The 18,287-nt window shown below is 45.3% G+C and overlaps 1 long non-coding RNA gene across 1 annotated transcript in view; it reads left to right on the forward strand.

The window, feature by feature from the left end:
• Nucleotides 1-13,704, forward strand: part of LOC112588626 (uncharacterized) — a 15,838-nt gene extending 2,134 nt beyond the window's left edge. Inside the window, exons 2-3 of the long non-coding RNA XR_003112964.1 lie at nucleotides 8,404-8,543; nucleotides 12,760-13,704. This is a non-coding gene — a long non-coding RNA (uncharacterized LOC112588626). The remainder of the gene's footprint in view (nucleotides 1-8,403; nucleotides 8,544-12,759) is intronic.
• The last annotated feature ends 4,583 nt before the right edge of the window (nucleotides 13,705-18,287 follow it).

Consider the following 18,287-nt stretch of genomic DNA (forward strand, 5'->3'; position numbering starts at 1 on the left):
GCGTAGTCGTCTCATCGCTGTTTGATAATGACATCATCGAGCGTCTCGTTACGAAACCTTCGACTACACGCGAAGAATTCACACATATCGCGACTCGCGCTAAATTGAGGTGCCGTTGCGCGGAATTTGTTCAGCAACCACCAATCGACGGATCTACGCGATCTACCTGCTAGTTTTCTGGGAAACTTGAAAGGAAAAGGCACGCTTGCCCTTTGCTGCGAATGCAAAATCCCTTTTTCTCTGATTTCTACTACATCTTTAGCGGCAGAAGCAAAATACGATCAATTTAACCATTTGAATACCTCGTCTTTTCAAAAGCGTAACTCCTTAATCCTCTAATAAGCTCTCGTCGCGGATATAGCACGCTCCTTCTAGGCGTTGACGTTTTTCCTTGGACCTGGAAAATCCATTCGCCCTCTTTTCCTATTTTCCGCGTGGGACGTGCATTCGAGCGCGGTAACCTTGAACTTCATCGCTTCTTTCGCTCTCTCTCTCTCTCTCTCTCTCTCTCTCTCTCTCTCTCTCTCTCTCTCTCTCGCTTGCGCGAACCACTGACGTCACGGGTATCGACCTGAAATCTCGAGGCTACATCTATACCTACACACGTGGGCGCATCAACGCACGTACCTATATGTCACTCGTATTATCGTTGCGATGCAATATATAACGAATGACACGTACAACCGAGTTACTCTAGTTAGACTTATTGTCCGTATGCGCAAAAAGAGGCAACTTGGATTTAGTCTCTCGTACGCCTTGCCGTCGCGATACAACTAGACGTAAATATGCAAGTGTATTTATAGCGAAAGGAGGTATTTAACGGCAGTAAAAATATTCTCGAGAGACTTTAATCTTTCGCATTAAGATTCACACAACACATGGGGCACTTTTAAAGCGAGAAAAGGAATTTCTTTCTTTTTTCCCCGTTCTATGTGTTGCGTGCAAGAAGAATATACTACCACAACTGAACTGAACAAAGAATTACAATTTGAATCGATTTCAGCGCGAATTCGGTGAGCTTTGACGTTGGGTCTCTCCCTCTATTCTTTTTTTCTTCACGTGTGTGTTGGATGGTCAGATCGTAAATCTTCCACTATTTTGGGCGAAGATCTAAAGGGATGGGGAGTGAAGGACAAGGAGGAGGAGGAGGAGGAGGATAAACGTCGCTTTAAACCACGTTTCGCTTCTCTCTCGTATACCGAAGGGACAAAGCGACTTGGAGAATGTCGAGCGGGTCGCGAAAATCGCATTGTATCGCATTGCTCTTCGATGCTCGGGATTCATTACGACACGTAGAGTCCCGCGGCTTGGCGGAACTCGAGGAAAATCTAGTGTGTAACGGATTCTTCTCAAGACCATAAATTATGGAGCTTTCAAGGTGCGCAATGGATCGTTCATCCGTCGCGGATGAAATACTTTTTAACAGGTCGAGAACACGAAGTTTCGGAGATACTGACGAATCTTTGGCAGAGATAGAAAGACTGAGTTTTTTCTCGTGTTTCTCGGTTAAGCCGTTCGGGACACATGTACCGCAGATTCGTAAGAATGTATGCGCGTCGTTAAATATTTTCCTTCGCAGCTTGGCGTGTAAACGAAACATTTCCTCCGAGCTGTATCGATCTTGAGGCGATCTCTGTAAAATTTGCACGCGTTTCTTTTCGCAGATATGTGTGTTTTCGTATTCAAGGTCGATTTTTTCCATTGAGCCGTTGTATTAATAGCCGTTTCGTTACCGTCTAAAATCACGCGGCTTGGATGTACAATGGAAATACCAATAATTCCGGAATTGGCGACAACGTTAATTAGAAATTTCGAGCAAGCCGGTTGTCTGCGTTTGATATTAAATGCAACGTCGTTCGTTCAATTATGTGCGCGTACTTTGGTAACGCGTAATTGAAATATGCGGCGGAAATGCGACTTTTTTCTTCTCGCACATTACGATGTCGAGTGACTTCGCGTAATCGCACGTCCACGATATCGCGAAAAGATATAACGTTTAACCTTTCCTCTCCTCTCCTGTGCCCTGCTTGCATTTTCCATCTTTTATTTTTCACTCTCAATATAATTCTCGAAGAGATTCACGTATACTGGACAATGAAAATTACGAGACCCGCTCCTCTTTCTTCCGGTTATCTATTTCAGAGCGACGAATTTAACTCGCGCGCCCACAACTGCTTTGCGGTAAAATATCTATATGTCTGCATTTTAAAGCTAAAATGCAGAGTCAAGGGTATCGAGACTCGCAGCAAGGGGGGAGAGTGATATCGCGCTATCCTTTGTCCACCAAGGACGGTGACGCAGCTTCTAAGATTATTTGAGGATGGAATGTTTCTCTGGTGTTTCGCTCCACGTGCGAAAAATGACTTTGGGATAACTTGTCCGTTACAACGTCTGCTATACCGTAAACAAGATGATGATCTTAACAAATCGTCGAGGTTTGTCCTCATCATTGCGAAAACCCGAATTGCGGCCCGAAGATGTTTAGAGAAATTGTAAACGTGGGGAGACAACATTTTTCAACGCTTTTCAGCACAAGTACGTATACGGTTACTTGAGTCCTTGCGGTTGCGGACCTGAGACCATTACAGTTCTTTGTGATCGAATTGACCACCGAGATGGGTTGGTTGTCCCTTTGTCGAAATTCCTCGAAATTTACCTGAAAAGGCTCTGAAAAATATCCTGCAGCGAAGTAGAGTCAATCGCATGGAAGCACGATTGAAACTCATGCCTCTCTCTCTCTCTCTCTCTCTCTCTCTCTCTCTCTCTCTCTCTCTCTCTCTAAAACATTTTGTCGCATTTCGTTTCCCGTAAACTCACCCGCAGACTCGTACGTTTACCTACCTACGCAAGACGTCGGCAATCGCGCGATTAGATATTCTCCGCTAATAAATCTCATCTCGCGGGCCCATAAAAGATCGATTCTTTTCACTTTCGTTGAGACAAGCGGGAAATGTGTGTCACCGGGTTAGCAGGCCGTTGGCCGTGTTCCACTTTCTCGTCTCCTTTCACTCTTCGAGAGAGGGCGATGCCACATATACTCCGAACGTCTCTCGCCGCGATAGAAATTTGAAAAGAAAACTACTTCCCTTTGAGTAGTTGTCTCGAGATATTCTTTCACGCTGTGAGACTTCACGATGCAAATCTAACCGAGCTTCATTTCGCGCTCTGACACGCTCCGTTTGTTTCGAGTCTCGTAGAGATACTCGTAGAGTATCATGAGAATGAGGAGAATGTGTTAGGAAAATATACAGGAAATCATGAGTTCTACGTATTCATCAGTAGTTGACTGGACCAGACTGGACTGTTGTTGCGATTCGTTAGTCGTTAGGAAGTTTCAGACTGCAAAGAAGCGAATGTTTGTCACGTTGTTCAAAGTACACTTCTACGTATATATCGATTTTTCGTTTGATCGATTCGGTTCAACGAGATAAACGTCAACGAGATGAAATATGGAAAGCGCTGTGGGGGGGGGGGGGGCGTGTTTTTTACGGTTAGGCTTGTCCTGGCGAAGGACAAGCCTAACCGTATAGTTGTAGCACAAGACACAACTTTGGGGGTTCACAAAGAGTTTATGAATCATCCAGAATGGCAGAGAGTTGGACTTTTTGTCCCATCCCTCGGCCGACCCAGAAACTCTCGATTCTTTCTCTCTCTCTCTCTCTCTCTCTCTCTCTCTTCCCTTTTTTCTATTTATGAGAGCGTGTGTGCGTGCGTGCATACGTATGCGGCTCGTCGGTGACCGATATCAGCGACGGCAGGGAAAGTTAAGCAGCCAAAGCGGTGAGGAGAAAGTGAAAGCTATTTCCGGGGTATAGTAAGTGGCGCGGTAACAGCAGACGCGAAATGATATCGCGAGGTGGGCGAGTGGGATTAAACGATCCAAGTCCGACCATAGCGATCACCTACAACTTTCTTTGACTTTAGCTGAGAAAGATTCGATCAAAGATGTTGACACGCACAATTTATGAGCATAGAAAGCAGTCGTCGTTATTCAACGATTCGAACTGCCGCGAAATGGCAAAAATTTTATTGCCTCGCATTTTTCAGCCACCAATTATCCGCTTAGATTATATCGTGTGTAGAAGCGCGAAATTTTAGCCGAGAACATGTTTCAAGTCACCATAGGTAATCTCTGAACGGAAGAGAGGACTCGAGCGGGATGCTCTCATTCCGCACGTCTCTCGTTCCGTACACTCGAGTTCACGTTATATTACAATATTAGCGACCGCTCGCGATGATTGCCGGTAATCGTCGGTGGTTCCGTGTATAAGCTCCGTGTCAATAATCGTAAATCCGTTCACAAACAGAGTGAACAGCGCACGGAACGACCTCGTAAAAGCGGAAGCTGAAGGAGGCGTCTCGCCATCGACGTATAGTGTATTGTACTGTATGCACAAAGTCGTCCCAAAACCCGGCAATTCGACCTCGCTGAATCTCCTCGTGCCGACGATTGCCGACATTTTTGCGATAATCCCAAAGGACCATTTGAAACGACGTTTCTTTTTTCCTTTAACGACTTTGACGCGTTTAACGCGTTTAACGCGGACGCTAACGAGAGAAGCAAAATAAATAAAAGACGCAATGTTGACGCGGTGTCGTTTCCGAACAATTATCCGAGCCGAATATATCGAGTACACAGCAGTCTGTAGCAGGCAGAGACGTATTCGCATATGGATGTGTACCGAGTGGTGGAGATACCCCGCGCGCTGCCACTCCTTTGGAAAGAATTTCTCCGACGCCGAGAAAGATAAAAACGACAAGCACGACGTCCAGCGTGTTCACTTTCCCATTTGGCGGAGCGAATTGTGTCGTCGGAAACCGGGTCGGCGGCAATATCGCAGAGAAAGTGAGAGTACAATCGAGCACCGCTCGATCGTGATGCAGCTGTTATTTAAATAATCGCGCGCGCTCGCGCACGCCGCGCGATGTTTTGGCGTCGGAGTGAAAGGTGGTTAAAACGGAGAGAAGATCTCGCCCGCGCGAGATCGGTCGCGTGTTCCCGACGAGCCCTCCCAACATTTCGACATTTCACCTTTATAGCGCGAAACTCGTCGTTTTTCGCCCGATCGTCGATTTCACGGTGCTACATATGCCGTGGTAACACACACACACACACACGAGCGCTTGGCGCACGTGCGGAGAGAGAGAGAGAGAGAGAGAGAGAGAGAGAGGGAGAGAGAGAGAGAGAGAGAGAGAGAGATTCTCCTCCTCGAGCGGGTCTTTTAACGCGCTGTGGTCAGTCGTGGAAGGTTACGTCTGAAAATTTGCATCTGCAGAGGTCGATTTGCGGACGACCATACCACACTTAGGCAGCATCGAATGCTGCCGATTGTGAGCGAGCGAGCGCGTGCCCATTCGTAGCGAAAGCGACGAATTTCAATAGTGTATCGTTCCTGGAGCTTTCCCGCGCGCGTATCCTTTTGTGACTTTCGAGAGATGCTGCTCGCGTCTCTCCGGCCTTTCTGGCCGGAGAAAGAGCGCGAGATACATACAACAGCGTTCCGCTTCCACCGCGTGGCTGTGGTGGTGGTGGTGGTGGTGGTGGTGGTGGCGGCGGTAGCGTGCCTCGTGACCTGTTCACCCACTTTGGACTTACTTTACGTCCCATTGTTCGCGCGCGAATACACAATCGAGTCTCGCTCGATGAGCTCGATCGAGAGACGAGCGTCATTTCGCGATTACCCTCGTGCTCTCGCATCTCGCCATGACGATCGATGATCCGTAATTATCAAAGATAATGGAGAAAAAGAAATGAAAAGTAAACGGAGATTTCTCGGGAACGCGCGCGGGGCCGCGTCTGCCTGTCTGTTCTAGATACGTACGAATCTATGGTCGACCTTGCCGACGCATTTATGCGTCTGTGAGTAACGACTTTTCAAGTCGCGCTACTGTAGCGCGGAATTAGGACGAAGGTAATTTGCGTCCAAGAAGGACGGCATATCCGTTCGTTTGTGTTGTCCTACGATGCTTTTGTTCGACACAATGCGCGCGTCGCTTCGCTTCGTTACACAAGGGTGGTGTACGCACGCACGATGTGTGTCTGCTTTAGCCTTTACGCACAATGCGATCGGCCTCGGCTTCGGCCAGTTGGTGTGTGTGTGTGTGTGTGTATTTGTGTTTGCGTGAAACTTGTTGAAACTGAATTATCGCGCTTGTAGATGCGATAACAAGATTAAACGTTGTAATTACACATTAACGCACGAAATTATTAAATTAATGAATCGCGAAACGAGTCAAACATTGACTTTTGAAAAAAGACAAGTAATGAGAGCGTGCGTACATATAATTATCATGAACGTAAGTGGCAGTAAGGCGGCGACTGGTTTAGAAAGAGAGTTGGAGGAGGCCGGAAACGTTCAACTCGCGGATAAATAAAGAAGGTCTTCGACAAAGATTGCTCCCGGGCTCTCTCTCTCTCTCTCTCTCTCTCTCTCTCTCTCTCTCTCTATCTCAGGCCACTCTCCCCGAAGGACGAACGTCGACCGATTAAGACGCGCAGCAATTATTGGCTCGAGACCAGTTCCCGCTATTCCAGTTCCACGCGGTTCGTCTTACGTAACCGCGATTGTGAGATCGCATAAATAATCTCCGCGGATCCGTTATACCGTCGGCGTCGGCGTCGCGGGCGTGAATGAGCCGTCTCTCTCCCTCTCCCCTCTCGGTTAATGGTTACTTTCGTGCAATCGGCGCGTACACACGCGGTGCGCGGTGTTTCATTTCATGCAGCTAATCGAACGCTGTCAAGGATCTCTTTCGATGAAAAAGAATCGCATCTCTTTCTCTCTGTTCTTTCTTCCCTTCTCACCCCACTGTCGATTTCTATCGACTCTCCTCGCTCTCCTCGCCGAGATCTGACGGTCTGACGTGTTTTTCAAATGGTCTCGAGTACCGCTATCCTCTCACCCACGCGAAAGGTGTCCTTCGTTAACGTCAACGTCTCTCGTCGTCGTTTCTCCGGGAGCAAGGTCGTTCAATCGGACGCCGGTTAGAGCCGGATCTTCTTAGTCAGTCATGGTAGGCATGGTAGCAAAGCAACGTAGCGAGCTTCGATCAATGTTTTTCCACTGCGGAAACAGCGCTGGCGACACTGAAGGAGGAAGGAGAAAGGGGTAGAGGGACGAGTGATCGATCGGAACGGACGAGTGCGCGAAATTTATCGGCTCCATCGCGAGCAAACTCCCCTACATCACTCAGTATGTTTGCCACTTTCTCTACGACGATTACGAGCATATGAGCCGGCGAAAGGGTACGCTCTGCATGTATTCGCGTTTGCTTCGCAGGAAAGTAGGTTTACGATCGAGCAACACAGTGCCCATATTCGCTCCTTTTCTCCCTTTCTCGAATATCTCAGTGCTTATCTTCATTTGCATTTGCATTTGCATTTGCATTTGCAATGGACGCACGATCCACGCGCAGAAGAACGTCATCCTGATCGATATCCTGTTGCATTACATACGCGCGCGGTCGATATGCGGTAACGTAAGCATTATCACGTTGACTACGCTCGGGGCGGCCTTTGTTGCTTACGCGCGACTCGCTGTTGATAACGCTGTTTACAATTGAAACAAAGAAACTTTAAACAACCGCAAACAACGTCCAACGTTGTTCTCTTCATCAGTGAAACTGCGGAAAACAGGCCCGCTTGATTAATTGCCAATAAAAGTCCAAAGTCGCTCGCTTTGATTTATTGTAACTTATCCACCAAGGACATCGCACATGTGTGGACGGAAGCGTCGGTAAAAAATGAGATAGCCGCTGTTAGCCGCAACGTCCTGTGTCGCGTTTCAAGTCATCGACGATGATCTCGCGATTGCTGTGGGAAAAGGACGATCATGATTAAAAACCGCAACTTCCTTCCGAAGTACGGGGCTCGCTTCAGCAAAGATACGCGTTACTTTCCTTCCGCAACGTTCGATGCGCCGCTAGACTCGGTGGATGCTCGGTGATTGATCTCGCGACAAATCGCGCCTTTAGCAATTAGTAACTTCACTTTCGTCAAGCGTGTGCGTACTACACATTTTTACGCAAGAGCAAATTGACAAATTGATACTTTTTCTTATTTCAATGTGAAATTACCTTGACATTCCTACCACTGCGGGGATTGTCATCGTTCTCTCACCGCTTTATTCGCCTTATTCGCCCGTTAAAGTCTGTTTCCGCAATTATTAATAGCATAACGCACTCTACACCGGTATACGTACGTCATTTGACGTAAAACACGGCCGATGCCCGTTCGATTGTCGATTGAGCGACGCGATTAGTATCGCGTACAGACAGTATCGCTCGAGGAAAGAAATGTTGCAAAACCGCGATATGAAAGTTGGCGTAAGCAAGTGTAACAATGCGCGGTCGGCTGACAAAAGAAATTGCTCCCACGTTAGCTCACGGTAGCTTTTGTTACAGCGTTCGAATGAGAGAAGAAGAAGACGGAGCGGTTCTTCCTCTGACCTTGCGACAGTGTTGAGCGGCGGGGGACTTAAAGTGCGATAGCAGTACCGTAATCCTGACCAATCAGCGAACAAACAGACGCGGCGGGAATAAAGGTGAGTCTAATTGGCGCAATTTATATTCAAACGAGAGGATCGCGCGCGCGGCCTTGACTGTTCATGCTCTTCTTGTGTGTTGACAAAATTGACAACCGTTTGCACGAGGCGGGATCATATCGGGTCATTACGAAAGAATGCACTCGTTAACCAACGTTGTATTAACTAGCTGTATATGCTAGCTATAGGACGCCTGGACGAGGCGAGGAAGGGGAGACGAACGTACGAGACAGTTAAAAAATACCACGACGTCGTCGCGGAACGTTGTGGAGGATGCTCCAGCGCGAAAAACAACTTAAGACACACACAGTTTGATTGAATTTGCACTCTTATCGGGAAAGATTGCGGACCAAAAGATTGAGAGAAAATGAGGAAATTGATCCGTGTTATCGATAAGAGAAACATCTTTCGGAGATGCTATCTATAAAGTATCAGCGCAATAGTTTCGGGATATCTCTTGCAGATAACATTGCGGGAAAACATTGTAGAGGAGTATCAAAGTATATACAAAAATATCCGAGCAACGACTTCCTCGAGCGATGCTCGAGCTTTGTCGCGCCGCGCTTTGTTGTGACCGATCGAAAGAAAGAAACTCGAAGTCCCGCAATTATCGATGGGATATCGGGGGGGGAGTCGTGCGTAGACTTTGGGATCGTTTGATCGAGCGAGAAGGGGGGCGGCGGTGTTTTCCATTGATTTGTATCGGGTACGTACCGAATGTTTTGCCGCGATCCGCGATCCGCGAGTATCTTTACCTCGCCTCGCGACTATGTCGCCGAAAAATGTCGGACAGAGTCTGTGCGTGACAGTAAAGAATGCATTTTGTTCTTTCCGGAATAGCGGAATTAGGAGGACGGGAGGGGGGGGAGGGGTTTATACGTATTTCATCTCGCTCGCTCGTCTATCTCAATTTATCCGCGTAAAATTCTTGTAATTCGTAAACTATATCGATAACAACAATGACGACCGATCGTTCCAAAGTTTTGTAACTGCTGCAGCACTCGCATGTGCAATCTCGGTCACGTGTATCGCTCGCGTTGGAAACACGCGGCCGCGCTGGTCAGTGTGTATACGTGCACGCGGCTAAAAGAACCGTCGGCGAAGGACGTCTCTGATGAGACGAGTGTGCGTAGGACATGGTGTGTCGCGCGCGTATTGCTCCAACAACAACGGCTATTTTCGAGTAATCGACGTATCGTCGAAGGTCGAGGAATTTGACCTTCAACTCTCCGCCGCGCCGTTAACCCGTAAATGTTCGCGCTATAAGCGCCGCTCTTAAATCGGAAAGTATTTTCTTGTCGCGCGGCAATCGAGCGAAATATCATTTTGCACAGTTTTCTCTCTCTCTCTCTCTCTCTCTCTCTCTCTCTCTCTCTCCCCCCCCCCTCCCCTCTTCCCCATTTCTCGCGTGAAAAGGGGAATAATTTTCTATAATATAGAAGTACAAGTTTACCCAACGTGTGCAAAATTGCGCGTTTTCTCCGGCAGACGATTCGAGTCGCGACTTAGTAGACGGATACGATATGATCTCGAACGCGGATTGGCGCGTATACGCTCGTAGCGTATACTGTCATTCAAGGTGATCCTTTATCATGCGAAAGAGTTCTACTTTTCAAAACTGTTAGAATAGATCTTTGCGCCGAGAGTTCTCGGGTTCTGGGAATTATGTACGCGGCCTCCATATTCGCTTTTGTATGTTAAATTATCGAAGAGAGTTACGTCATTATGACACTTTAAAACACGTTCATCCATATTCTGCGCATTTTCTTTGTTTTCATGTATAAAATAAGTTGTCGCGACTATCATTACCTTTCACAGTCGTTCGCGATGAAGAGAAAAAAAGAGCCCGTAATTTATGAGCTGAAAACAAGACATGATGCGTCTGATGATATGTAATAACAATTGTCGTCTCTCTCTCTCTCTCTCTCGTTGAAATGTTAACGTAAATTTAAATATTTTAACACGTGTCGCACAATTTCCCGATTAACGCCTATATCCCCTCCCCCGCCCCCGCTCGCCGGCCGCTCGAAACGATAGGGGGGAATCACGCGTCCTGTATCCTTGAACTTGGCATCGCGCCTCGCGTCTTCTCTCGTCACCGCATCCCTTCTCGTCTATATCCGCTTCTTCGCATTCAGCGAGCGCGCCTATTTGTGCCACGCGACTGATAAGGTCCGATTGTCACCGGTGCGCATTTTCTCCACGGCTTTTCCTGCCTCGGTTCACGGTCACGGTCGGAGCACGTGTCGGAGCCGATGCGACGCGCATTAATGCGACTCGCAGCAATTTTGATGGAAAAAAAGAAAAAAATACAAAAGAGAAAAATGATGTACGCGGGAAATATGATGAAATAACAGTACGAAGGATACTACATACACAACTCGCTAATGACGTCGACGGTCGTTTCGTGCTATTATTGGACAGTTATTATTGTAACGCCACGAGTTCGATGAAAATGATGTAAGAACAAATTGATCCGCGCGACGTTATTTCTCACGATTTGTTAGAGCGCGTTTTATTATGATAAAGTGGAGAAGGAGGAGTGGCAAGCGGTTCTTTTGGTAGTCGTAAGACCGTTATAAAACTTTGCTTCGTATGACGAGTGTCGGGCGTCGAGCCGAACCGAGCCGAGCCGAGCTGAGAAGCCGTACAGAAGCTTTTGAATGGATAGGCTCTCTCTGAGGGCGAATTTACTCGGCCTTGGCCTCCGCGACTCACTTCACTGCCGTGCTGATATCAGACGTAGTAATACGTATGTCGTCGCAACACACCACGACACCAGTCTCCTAGGAAAAGTGTTTCTTCTTTCTTTCTTTTTTACGTAAAGAAATACAGAGAAGGAGAGCGAGAAGGAGAGAGGAAATTCTGACAGTTAAAGATTATTAAGACAATTAATTGTTTTCATGAAATCATATCCTCTCCGCGGCATACAATACGTCCGCGATGTGCAATAGATCGTCGTTGTATCGCGCTGAGAAGACATTTCCAATCGGCATGCATTCTTTCGCTCGTTATTACGTGAGCCAGCGAAGGAATGAGAAAAGTACGATATTTAGACGATATTAGCGCACGACTCCTCCTCCCCTCCTCCTCATGGTGTGTGGAGGCTTTCAGCTTCCAATCTCGAGAGCCTCCTTCAACGATAATAAAATGCTCCTAAAACGATAATAGTCAGCGCGGCGAAAATATTATGTCCTTGACAAAGCATGAGCGAAGAGAGAGATACCGTAGGCACGTGCGCGCGCTCTTGGGGAATTTGGAGGTCACTAGCTGTGAAAATGACCTCTCCCTCTGATACGCGCGCTCGCGTTATCTTTGCTCCTCTCCCGACTCGTATATACCGAGCGGAGGATCTCGCCACCCTCTTGGAAAACTTTAGTCCTCGAGTCAAGGTCGATTCCGACTCGCGTATCGCTTTCGCTATCCCTCTTCTTATCGTCTCAACTTTGTATTCCACCGGCTTATAATCGCCGGCTTTTGCGGTTGATCATTGAAACATCACGCGGAATGATGGCACAGTCGCTTCCTTTTCTCTCTCTCTCTCTCTCTCTCTCTCTCTCTCTCTCTTTCTTTTTTTACATTAAATATTTAACGGCGCAATTGAACGTATTATTGCGCGAAACGAACAACGATTATTCGTACAATCGAATACAACCAAGTTGTTAGAGCGTTGTATCTCGATGTTGGAAAAAATGGGAACGTATAGAACGGTCTGACGATTCGAAAATTCGAACGACGAAAGCATTCGCTGTACCGTAACCTTTTACCTTTGACCTTCAACCCATTTCCCGGTTGTGACTCGCGTTTCCATCGACAATGACACCCACCTCCAAGCTGGCTCTAGTTAACTGAGTTTCTCGAAAGGTCAAATCGCTCCCCGCCCAGTGGAGTTTTCCGGACACCACGAGGTCCAGTCGCGTTTAGGGATAGTTATTAATTGAGCAAAGCGAATTGAGACAAATTTTCACAATTACGACGCGACGCGCGGCATAATCGAGCAATATCCGATATATATATATATATATATATTGGTGTTTTTCTTTTAGACAATTTTGACTCGGACACTTGCTTGCGGACACGATTTAAATTTTTTAAACGCGAACGTTTGAAGGGATTTTTTAGATTTTTCACTTGTCCGATATCATACGTTAATACGTATATCCTANCGTAACTGCCGCGTGCTGTTCGTAACGGCTTTACCTTTGAATATTTCCAGGAAAACGAGATGGAAGATGCTGATTGCGCGCCCATCATTTAATCAGTAAGTGACACGCGCGTAACGGGTTAACCCGACACGCGTAAATAGCTGCCTGTTGCTATGGATGAGGAGGGGATGGTGGGTCGTTGCTAGCCGGGTTGGTGCACCCCGGTGCAAGCTGTATCGATCCGACATGGACTACCCGGTGCAACAACCCACGCATACTGACCCCACGCGTCCTTGTAGCTCGCGGAAGGCACTTCGTGTATCTTGAGACTCGTTTTACGAAGCGTTACCGTCGAGATACAATTGTATCTCGGTAGATATTATCACACTCATTACTCGGCTATAACATCGCCGAGTATCGCTAGTTGTATATATCTCTCACAGCAATCACAGCATCAATCACAGTAATTCGCACGATGATTAATTGAGAAGAGCCACTTTCGAAGAGTCGGTTTCGTTCGTTCGCGTCATTCATTTATCGCTTTCATCATTATCACAGACCAACTAAATAATGCGACAAAAGATGTCAACGTTAACGCAGCGGTGATTGTGTGCGATCTCTCTCTCTCTCTCTCTGTGTCGCTCCTGTGTCATCCTCGCTTTAATTTCGTCCTTGACTGCTCCACCAGTCATAGGATTTCGTTAATAGGTATATAGCAGAGTCGAAATTTTGTGATTTCACATTAATCATATATTCATAATTCTGCATATTCGGGACTTGACACAGATTTATTTCAAAATTATTTAATATTTAATTATCTCGGTATCGTCTAATCTTTTCTCCATGACTTTAATCAATAATGTGTAAATTACTCATTTACACAGATAAAATGAGACAAGCAGATGTTAAATAGTCTAATAAACATTTGGAAAGGTAAATAAATAAATAAATAGGCGAATGAATGGGTAGAGGAATTTGTTTCTTTTTTTATTTTCCTTTTTTTTTCTTTCTCTTGTTCCCCGTAAAATCTCTTGGTCTTTTTTATTAGCGTTGGGAAAATTTCGATAGGATCTGGAGATGGAAGAAAAAGAGTTGTGAGAGAGCAAACATCGCGATTGTGTGCCTAATAATGCTGTATGCCAATAGAGATTTAAGTAAACGTCTGATAGCTTATTTTTGTTTAAATTCGGATTCACAAGTCCAAACAAAAGTGAAAAGAAGACATTAACGGATTCAAGATAATACTCTTTATGACTCAAGAAGCATTGTTAGGCGCACGAAAAACAACATTCGTGAAATTTACATCCCAAGCCGGTATTCACAGCCGTAAATTTTATACGATTATCTTCGATTGAGAATATAATTACAAATTTATACTGATCAATCGTTACTCGATTGAATCGATTTAAATCAATAATCGTGCGAAACACATGCACGTCCATTATGTCAAACGATCAAAGACTTATAAAATTGTAATCGTCAAAATATAATTTGTTAACTGATAACAGACTGCGAGTGCTAGCCTAAATTTCGACTCGAGTATCTCTCCTTATTCTCGGTAAAATCGTCAAACTCAGAAAATATAGATATATATATATATATATATATTATATGATGCATCGCCGATTGCGTTTCGGTGTTTGACTGCCACCGTTTTGCCCTCCTGAATCCTGACTTCCAGCCGCTCCGTCGTGGACACCCCTCGCGGCACTGAACACTCGCCTAGATACAATTTGATAGAAGGAAAATGTACAATACATTAATTAACGCGATGTCGACGAGAATCAAATGTAATATTTCAAATATACCGACGAAGAGCGATGGAAATGTTCTCGGCAAAACATATAGCACGCGACAATATAAGTTTGACTCTCTGAAAATCCGCAGTGTTTTGAAAACGTAGATTGTTTTGATTGCTCGACACTGGGCGACGACGCCATGTGACGTAGCACTTTTTGTGTGCGCATTGTTTTGGTATTCGCGTGCGTCCTTTTTGCGCGTGTACGCCGCACGGTACGTACATTAACATCACGAGCCGGTGCGTCGCGTGTATCTCCGCGTAGTAGTCAGTCAGTGTGTCACAATTTGCGTCGGACGGTTAAAATATTTCGGCTCTTAAAATATACAATCAGACTTTCGCCCACGTTGCGTTAATTGACGTCAAGATTTTCTCAATCGAATCGCGCGGTGTTACCCACCCGAGTGTTGCCCCCAAATGTCAGTGTCAGCAGCGGTGGTACGAAAGGGGAAATCTGGATTACCACGACGACGGAGCAGTTGGGCAAAAAGGATACTAGGCCGAAAAGCGGACGAGATGCGAAACACAGCTGGACATGGTCAACGATACATCGTACATCTCAAAGTATGCTGGATCTTGAATTATGCGTAATTTTTCTCGACTTTTACCAACGTTTGACAAACTTTTTCGCGAAGAGAGGGATATCCGAGTCGAGATATTTAAGCCGACATTCATAGTTTGCCGTTATTTAACAAATTATATCTTGATGAATCTCCGATTGTTCGTCAATCTGTATACATACTTATTCACACAAGAAAAAATTATAGCATTTATTTTACGGAACAAAAATATTAAATACAAATTTATAATTATGTTTAATAATTACAATGAAAAATCGTAAATAATTTGCAACCATGAAGAACGGCTTTAGAAATTAGTGTAAATTTCACAAGTGTTGGTTTGTCTGTCTAATAAAAATTCTTGAGCAAGACATTTGTCTTGGCGTCTGCAAACGCTTCTCGTCAATTACGTTCACAAACATCCACACTTGAATCTCTATCGACAATACTTACAATATTAGACAGACAACTGCTATGTTTGTTTTTACAACTCTTTCATTTTCATCCGTTTCAAATCCTAAAAATCCTGAAATCTCCAACACCAATAGAAAACCAATAAATAAAGAGATTATGAAGAAAGAAAATCTTCCTTTCGCATTTTATTTCTCCATTAATTACATTTATACTTTAATTCCTTACGAATTATTTAATATCTGTTTGTTATGCATATTCTTTACTTGCGGGTAAATAAATTCGATAAAAATAATTTGCTTCCGTTTATTGAAATTAATAAAAATTAAATAGAGTACACCTGTGTCAAATCAAATATTAAATAATTCTAAAATAGTTTTTTAAGGACTACAGAGAAAACTGCAAGATATGTAATTTGTTGCAGCATCGAGGTAAAACTACCTCGAGATTCTCCATTGATCCTGCGAGTTTGACGGAATTTGCACGATTAATGCAGAACCAAAATTTCGACTCGGCTATTAATTACTCTTTTTGATCGCAAATGAGCTTCCGCGTGAAAGCACTTGTGACAAGAATCGTAAGAATCGTCGGCATACGTAAGGCTAGAGAGAAACTACGAAACATGAAAGTGTTATATGATCAAAGTTGGCGGATGCAAGTACGGTAGCAGTTGCTTGACGCGGTTGCAACATGATTTCAGCTTTGTTTATGCACCACGCGTAACGACACGATTGAGGTTCTTATCAGATTGCGTATTTTTAAATGTTGTGCTTTACTCGTAGACGAAACCATTATCTAGTTTGACACGATGATACAAGATTCATTCGTTAATCAGGTCGCCGCGTGCGCGCAGACGCGCGATGAAATCACTAAGAGCGCTCGCGCCAAGCGTGGAAGTAGAAAGAAGAAATCTTAGTCACTCGTCGTATTACTCATAGCAGCGTCATTCGAAGCGTCACGACGCAGGGAAATCGATGTCAAGCGAGGTCAATATTCAATTTCCGGCAGTTCGAACGCGCGGATTAAGCAAACATATCTCCCGTCTTTCATAAGTCTTTGTCTGCTCCCGTTCGTAATCTAAAAGATGTCACATTTTAAATCAAATAAGCGCATGCACTTGCTCGTGTCTACGTGATTCATACTTGGATCCGCGGGGATATTGAAAGAAATATGAATCTAATCATGAGAGAGAGAGAGAGAGAGAAAGAGAGAGAGAGAGAGAGAGAGAGAGAGAGAGAGAGAGAGAGAAAGATAAATTCCGTTTTTATTTGCAACATTAAAGTTACGAGTATGACTAAAGTAAAATTACTGCTCGACATTGCATGCAACTATCGCGCGCTGTCATATAACACATCACACGGATAGCCTTGACACGATTTTTCATTGGCGAGGACACTGGTAAGACCATGATACGGGGTCGCAATTAGCGCTTCTTAGCCGCTCGTAATTTTGCGTTGATCGTAACGAAGATACGCGTTGACGACTAATTAAATTAAATTAAACGATCACGATGACCACGGCACGCAAACACAGTAGACGGCTAGAGGTGTTAGGCACAAACGAGGGAGCGAGCGAGTATGCGGCCTCTGTCAATGGTCGTCGTCCGACCGTACTCGAACTCAGAGTCCGGCCGGTTTCCCTTACAATGAAGTTTTCATCACAATACATTTAAGAGACACAAAGAACGATCGGGAGGCGCATTATTCTAAGTCCTATTCGACAACAACATAATAATCGCCTCTTAGAGCGCGATTTTTCGTCTCTCTCTCTCTCTCTAGCTCGCAAGCCCTCGTAATTATTGAAAAGGAAACGACATCTGCCCGATTAAAGGGTCGCTCATTGGCAATTTCGCAGCATGAATGGTCTCGTGGTCCGTTTCAAATGCGCGAAGGACGATTTCTCTTTTTTAGCTTGCCTTGAAAAGTCAGAAAGTAGCGTAGAAAGTAGCGAGACCTTGCAAAAGGGGTCGCACCTGCATACGACCGATCTTCGGGTCAATCTTTCGACGTCGTTTTCTTTTTTTTTTTTCTTCAAATCAACGAGTCGAGGAAACGCGAGGAGTCGCGTTTTTGTTTTTTATTTTTTCTAATTTTTGATTAGATTAGAATGAGAGAGAGAGAGAGAGAGAGAGAGAGAGAGAAAGAGTCGCTTTCGTTGGATAAGAACGGCACGCGCGTCCTGTGCGAAATTGACAAGACTGGTCAACTGGTGTGAGAAACGAATCGCGTTCCTCTCTCCAATTCCGTCGCTTGAAATCTCCATTCGCGTCGATTGGCTGCTCGCGCATACGAGTGCGTGAAGAACGGGCTTCAAATCGATTAGAATTTTTCTAAATCTAATCGTCTGGTCGTTTCGATAAACAAAGAGGGTGCATAAAGACACAGATCCTAGCATGGAGGTGAACTATAAAGCAGCCACCTCGTTTCTTTCAGCGTACGCGCGCGTGGACGAGCGGCGGACACGCTGCCCCAAAGTGTGAATGTAATGTGCGTAATATACTTGATAAAAATGGACAGGTGGCTCGGCTGTTTCGGCAGCGGGCAGCTTCGTTACCCGGTAACACCTGCTTGAATAAACCGCGCTTGGTTACATCAGGCTCGTGCCTGGAGACCTCTTTCCGCGGATCGTAGTGTTTTTACCTTACATTCTCATCTCGACCAACACGCGATACGTCGGGCGCAAAAGTACCTTGGTCGAATCGTTAGGTGTCTTTCCGGGGCCGGGGGGAGGAGTATAGCAGCTGCCGAGTGAACAAGAGAAGGAAGGAAGGATATAAATAATTTTCTCCGCGCTACAGCCGCGGTACAGCCGATAATAGCAAGATTTTCTT

Source organism: Harpegnathos saltator, unplaced genomic scaffold (genome assembly GCF_003227715.2).
Source record: "Harpegnathos saltator strain DR-91 unplaced genomic scaffold, Hsal_v8.6 scaffold254, whole genome shotgun sequence".
Taxonomy (NCBI): Eukaryota; Metazoa; Arthropoda; class Insecta; order Hymenoptera; family Formicidae; genus Harpegnathos; species Harpegnathos saltator.